Raw genomic sequence first — 7,389 nt, 5'->3', positions numbered from 1 at the left:
AACACATAATAGGTGACTATAGACTTGCAAGATAGGATCAAGAACACACATATATTCATGAAGACATAATAGGTTCAGATCTGAAATCATGGCACTCGGGCCCTAGTGACAAGCATTAAGCATAGCAAGGCCATAGCAACATCAATCTCAGAACATAGTGGATACGAGGGATCAAACCCTAACAAAACTAACTTGATTACATGGTAAATCTCATCCAACCCATCACCGTCCAGCAAGCCTACGATGGAATTACTCACACACGGCGGTGAGCATCATGAAATTGGTGATGGAGGATGGTTGATGATGACGACGACGATGAATTCCCCTCTCCGGAGCCCCGAACGGACTCCAGATCAGCCCTCCCGAGAGAGATTAGGGCTTGGCGGCGGCTCCGTATCGTAAAACGCGATGAAAATTTCTCTCAGATTTTTTTCTCCTCGAGACGGTATATATGGAGTTGGAGTTGAGGTCGGACGAGGTCCGGGGGCCCACGAGATAGGGGGCGCGCCCCCCTGTCTCATGGACAGGCCCTGGGCCCCCTAGCCCTGATTCTTTCGCCAAAAATTCTTATTAATTCTGAAAAGTCCCTCCGTGGATTTGCAGGTCATTCCGAGAACTTTTCTTTTCTACACATAAAACAACATCATGGTAGTTCTGCTGAAAACAGCGTCAGTCCGGGTTAGTTTCATTCAAATCATGCAAGTTAGAGTCCAAAACAAGGGCAAAAGTGTTTGGAAAAGTAGATATGTTGGAGAGGTATCACAAATCCACCATCTAATCTTCATACATGTCGCTCTTGATTCATTGCATATCCCGGTATACCGTCGGAGGCATTCACATAGAGTCATATCTTGTTCTAGCTTTGAGTTGTAATTTTTGAGTTGTAAATCCATAAAAGTGTGATGATCTCCATTATTAGAGCATTGTCCTAGTTAGGAAAGGATGATGAAGACTATGATTCCCCCACAAGTCGGGATGAGACTTCGGACTTTACAAAAAAAAGAAAAAGGCCAAAAAAAAGAAGGCCAAAGAAAAAAAAGAAAAAAAGAAGAGAAAAAAAAAAGAATGAGAGGAAAAGAGAGAAGGGACAATGCTACTATCTATTTTTCCACACTTGTGCTTCAAAATAGCACCATGATCTTCATGATGGAGAGTCTCAAATGTTGTCACTTTCATATACTAGTGGGAATTTTTCATTACAGAACTTGGCTTGTATATTCCAATGATGGGCTTCCTCAAAATGCCCTAGGTCTTCGTGAGCAAGCAAGTTGGATGCACACCCACTAGTTTTCTTTTGTTGAGCTTTCATATTTTTATAGCTCTAGTGCATCAGTGGCATGGCAATCCCTACTCACTCACATTGATATCTATTAATGGGCATCTCCATAGCCTGTTGATACGCCTAGTTGATGTGAGACTATCTTCTCCTTTTTTGTCTTCCCCACAACCACCATTCTATTCCACATATAGTGCTATGTCCATGGATCACGCTCATGTATTGTGTGAAAGTTGAAAGAGTTTGAGATTATTAAAGTATGAAACAATTGCTTGGCTCGTCATCGGGGTTGTGCATGATTAAATACTTTGTGTGATAAAGATAGAGCAATAGCCAGACTATATGATTTTGTAGGGATAACTTTCTTTAGCCATGTTATTTTGAGAAGACATGATTACTTTGCTTAGTATGCTTGAAGTATTACTATTTCTTATGTCAATATGAACTTTTATTTTGTATTATTTGGATCTGAACATTCATGCCACATTAAAGAAAATTACATTGAGAATTATGCTAGGTAGCATTCCACATCAAAAATTCTCTTTTTATCATTTACCTACTCGAGGACGAGCAGGAATTAAGCTTGGGGATGCTTGATACGTCTCCAACGTATCTATAATTTTTGATTGTTCCATGCTATTATATTACCTGTTTTGGATGTTTATGGGCTTTATTTTATACATTTATTATCATTTTTGGGACTAACCTACTAACCGGAGGCCCAGCCCATATTGCTGTTTTTTTGCCTATTTCAGTATTTCGAAGAAAAGGAATATCAAAAGGAGTCCAAACGGAATGAAACCTTCGGGAGCGTGATTTTTGGAACGAACACGATCCGGAGAGCTTGGAGTGCAAGTCAAGAAACAACCGGAGCCTCCACGAGATAGGAGGGCGCCCCCCCTATCTGGTGGGCCCCTCGGGCGTCCACTGACGTACCTCTTCCTCCTATATATACCTACGGACCCCGAAAACATCCAGGGGCACCACGAAACACAATTTCCACCACCGTAACCTTCTGTATCCGCGAGATCCCATCTTGGAGCCTTCGCCGGCACTCTGCCGGAGTGGCAATCGACCATGGAGGGCCTCTACATCAACATCCTTGCCCCTCCTATGAGTTGTGAGTAGTTTACCACAGACCTACGGGTCCATAGTTATTAGCTAGATGCTTCTTCTCTCTTTTTGGATCTCAATACAATGTTCTCTCCCTCTCTTGTGGAGATCTATTCGATGTAATCTCTTTTTGCAGTGTGTTTGTCGAGATCCGATGAATTGTGGGTTTATGATCAGATTTATCTATGGATATTAATTGAATCTTCTCTGAATTCTTTTATGTATGATTGAGTTATCTTTGCAAGTCTCTTCGAATTATCGGTTTGGTTTGGCCTACTAGATTGATCTTTCTTGCCATGGGAGAATTGCTTAGATTTGGGTTCAATCTTGTGGTGTTCTTACCCAATGACAGAAAGGGTTGCAAGAAACGTATTTTATTGTTGCCATCGAGGATAACAAGATGGGGTGTATATCATATTGCATGAGTTTATCCCTCTACATCATGTCATCTTGCTTAATGCGTTGCTCTGTTCTTATGAACTTAATACTCTAGATGCATGCTGGATAGCGGTTGATGTGTGGAGTAATAGTAGTAGATGCAGGCAATAGTCGGTCTACTTGTTATGGACGTGATTCCTATATACATGATCATGCCTAGATAATCTCATAACTATACGCTTTTCTATCAATTGCTCAACAGTAATTTGTTCACCCACCGTAATACTTATGCTCTCGAGAGAAGTGAAACCTATGCCCCCCGGGTCTATCTCTCATCATATTTGCTTTCGATCTACTTTTATTTGCATCTTTACTTTTTTGCATCTATATTATAAAATACCAAAAGTATATTTATCTTATCATACTATCTCTATCAGATCTCACTTTCGCAAGTGGCCGTGAAGGGATTGACAACCCCTTTATTGCGTTGGTTGCGAGTTCTCAGTTTGTTTGTGTAGGCGCGTGGGACTTTTGAGGAGCCTCCTACTGGATTGATACCTTGGTTCTCAAAAACTGAGGGAAATACTTACGCTACACTTGCTGCATCACCCTCTCCTCTTCGGGGAAAACCAATGCTAGCTCAAGACGTAGCAGAGCTTTGTAAATAGTAACACTAGGATCAGTGTCTGTCTTCCTCTTGAAGATCCATTTATTTAATATGGCTTGCTGATCATCGGGCAAGTCCACCAAAGTCCACACTTTGTTCTCATACATGGATCCATCTTAGATTTCATAGTCGCAAGCCATTTCGTGGAATCTGGGCTCATCACCGCTTCCTCATAGTTCGTAGGTTCATCATGGTGTAGTAACATGACTTCTAGAATAGGATTACCATACCACTCTGGTGCGTACTATACTCTGGAAGACCTACGAGGTTCTGTAGTAACTTGATCTGAAGTTTCATGATCATCATCATTAGCTTCCTCACTAATTGGTGTAGGAATCACTAGAATTGATTTCTATGATGAACTATTTTCCAATTCGGGAGAAGCTACAATTACCTCATCAAGCTCTACTTTCCTCCCACTCACTTCTTTCGAGAGAAACTCCTTCTCTAGAAAGGATCCATTCTTAGCAACAAATATCTTGCCTTCGGATCTGTGATAGAAGGTGTACCCAACAATTTTCTTTGGGTATCCTATAAAGATGCACTTCTCCGATTTGGGTTCGAGATTATCAGGTTGAAGCTTTTTCACAGAAGCATCACAACCCCAAACTTTAAGAAACGACAACTTTGGTTTCTTACCAAACCACAGTTCATAAGGCGTCGTCTCAACAGATTTTGATGGTGCCCTATTTAAAGTGAATGCAGCCGTCTCTAAAGCATAACCCCCAAAAGATAGCGGTAAATCAGTAAGAGACATCATAGATTGCACCATATCCAATAAAGTATGGTTATGATGTTCGGACACACCATTTCACTGTGGTGTTCTAGGTGGCGTTAATTGTGAAACTATGCCATGTTGTTTCAAATGAAGACCAAACTCGTAACTCAAATATTCTCCTCCACGATTAGATTGTAGAAACTTTATTTTCTTGTTACGATGATTTTCCACTTCACTCTGAAACTCTTTGAACTTTTCAAATGTTTCAGACTTATGCTTCATTAAGTAGATATAACCATATCTGCTCAAATCATCTATGAAGGTAAGAAAATAATGATACCCACCACGAGCCTCAATACTCATTGGACTGCATACATCGGTACGTATTATTTCCAACAAGTCAGTAGCTCGTTCCATTGTTCTGGAGAACGAAGTTTTAGTCATCTTGCCCATATGGCACGGTTCGCAAGCACCAAGTGATTCATAATCAAGTGATTCCAAAAGTCCATCAGCATGGAGTTTCTTCATGCGCTTTACACTGATATGACCCAAATGGCAGTGCCACAAATAAGTTGCACTATCATTATTGAACTTATATCTTTTGGCTTCAATACTATGAATATGTGTATCACTAGTATCGAGATTCAATAAACCATCAACATTGGGTGTATGACCATAGAAGGTTTTATTCATGTAAACAGAATAACAATTATTCTCTATTTTAAATGAATAACCGTATTGCAATAAACATGATCTAATCTTATTCATGCTTTAACGCAAACACCAAATAACATTTATTTAGGTTCAACTCTAATCCTGAAAGTATAGGGGTTGTGCGATGATGATTATATTAATCTTGGAACCTCTTCCAACATACATCGTCATTTCACCCTCAACTAGTCTCTGTTTATTTTGCAACTCATGTTTTGAGTTACTAATCTTAGAAACCGAACAAGTATCAAATACCGAGGGGTTACGATGAGCACTAGTAAGGTACACATCAATAACATGTATATCAAATATACCTTTGTTCACTTTGCCATCCTTCTTATCCACCAAATATTTGGTGTAGTTCCGCTTCCAGTGACCATTTCCTTTGCAGTAGAAGAACTTAGTTTCAGGCTTAGGTCTAGCTTTGGGATTCTTCATGGGAGTGACAGCCTACTTGCCATTCTTCTTGAAGTTCCCTTGCATTCCCTTTGCCCTTTTTCTTGATACTAGTGATCTTGTCAATCATCAACACTTGATGCTCTTTCTTGATTTGTACCTTCGTTGATTTCAGCATCACGGAGAGCTCAAGAAATATTTTCATCATCCCTTGCATACTATAGTTCATCACTAAGTTCTAGTAACTTGGTGATGGTGACTAGAGAACTCTGTCAATCACTATCTTATTTGGAAGATTAACTCCCACATGATTCAAGTGATTGTAGTACCCAGACATTTTGAGCACATGCTCACTAGTTGAGCAATTCTCCTCCATCTTTTAGGCAAAGTACTTGTCAGAGGTCTCATACCTCTTGACACGGGCATGAGTCTGAAATACCAATTTCAGCTCTTGGAACATCTCACATGTTCCACGTTTCAAAAACGTTTTTGAAGTCTCGGTTCTAAGCCGTAAAGCATGGTGCACTAAACTATCAAGTAGTCATCATATTGAGCTAGCCAAACATTTATAACGTCTGCATCTGCTCCTGCAATAGGTATATCACCTAGCAGTGCATCAAGGACATAATTCTTCTATGCAGCAATGAGGATACACCTCAGATCATGGACCCAGTCCGTATCATTGCTACTATCATCTTTCAACTTAGCTTTCTCTAGGAACACATTAAAATTCAATGGAACGGTAGCACGGGCCATTGATCTACAATAACATAGACATGCAAAATACTATCAGGTACTAAGTTCATGATAAATTAAAGTTCAATTAATCATATTACTTAAGAACTCCCACTTAGATAGACATCCCTCTAATCATGTAAGTGATCACGTGATCCAAATCAACTAAACCATGTCCGATCATCACGTGAGATGGAGTAGTTTTCAATGGTGAACATCACGATGTTGATCATATCTACTATATGATTCACGCTCGACCTTTCGGTCTCATTGTTCCGAAGCCATATCTGTATATGCTAGGCTCGTCAAGTTTAACCCGAGTATTTTGCTTGTGCAAAACTGGCTTGCACCCGTTGTATGTGACCATAGATCTTATCACACCCGATCATCACGTGGTGTCTTGGCACGACGAACAGTAGCAACGGTGCATACTCAGGGAGAACACTTGTACCTTGAAATTTAGTAAGGGATCATCTTATAATGCTACCACCGTACTAAGAAAAATAAGATGCATAAAAGATAAACATCACATGCAATCAAAATATGTGACATGATATGGCCATCATCATCTTGTGCTCATGATCTCCATCATCGAAGCATCGTCATGATCTCCATCGTCACCGGCGCGACACCTTGATCTCCATCGTAGCATCATTGTCATCTCGCCAACTATTGTTATTATGACTATCGCTACCGCTTAGTAATAAAGTAAAACAATTACATGGCGATTGCATTGCATACAATAAAGTGACAACCATATGGATCCTGCCAGTTGCCGATAACTTTGTTACAAAACATGATCATCTCATACAACAATTTATGTCACATCATGCCTTGACCATATCCCATCAGAGCAAGCCCAGCAAAAACAAGTTAGACATCCTCTACTTTGTTGTTGCAAGTTTTACGTGGCTGCTACGGGCTTCTAGCAAGAACCGTTTTACCTACGCATCAAAACCACAATGATTCTTTGTCAAGTGTGATGTTTTAACCTTCAACAAGGACCGGGCGTAGCCGCGCTCGATTCAATTAAAGTTGAAGAAAAAAACACTCACCAGCCACCTATGTGCGAAGCACGTCGGTAGAACCAGTCTCGCATAAGCGTACACGTAATGTCCGTTTGAGCCGCTTCATCCAACAATATCGCCAAATCAAAGTATGACATGCTGGTAAGCAATATGACTATTATCGCCCACGACTCTTTGTGTTCTACTCGTGCATATAACATCTACGCATAGACCTGGATCGGATGCCACTATTAGGGAACGCGGTAATTTCAAAAAAAATCCTACAATCATGCAAGATCTATCTAGGAGATACATAGGAACGAGAGGGGAGAGTGTGTCCATGTACCCTCGTAGACCGAAAGCAGAAGCATTTAGTTAACGCGGTTGA

This window comes from Triticum dicoccoides, chromosome 6B (assembly GCF_002162155.2).
Source record: "Triticum dicoccoides isolate Atlit2015 ecotype Zavitan chromosome 6B, WEW_v2.0, whole genome shotgun sequence".
NCBI lineage: Eukaryota > Viridiplantae > Streptophyta > Magnoliopsida > Poales > Poaceae > Triticum > Triticum dicoccoides.
Note: the sequence above shows the minus strand (reverse complement) of the source record.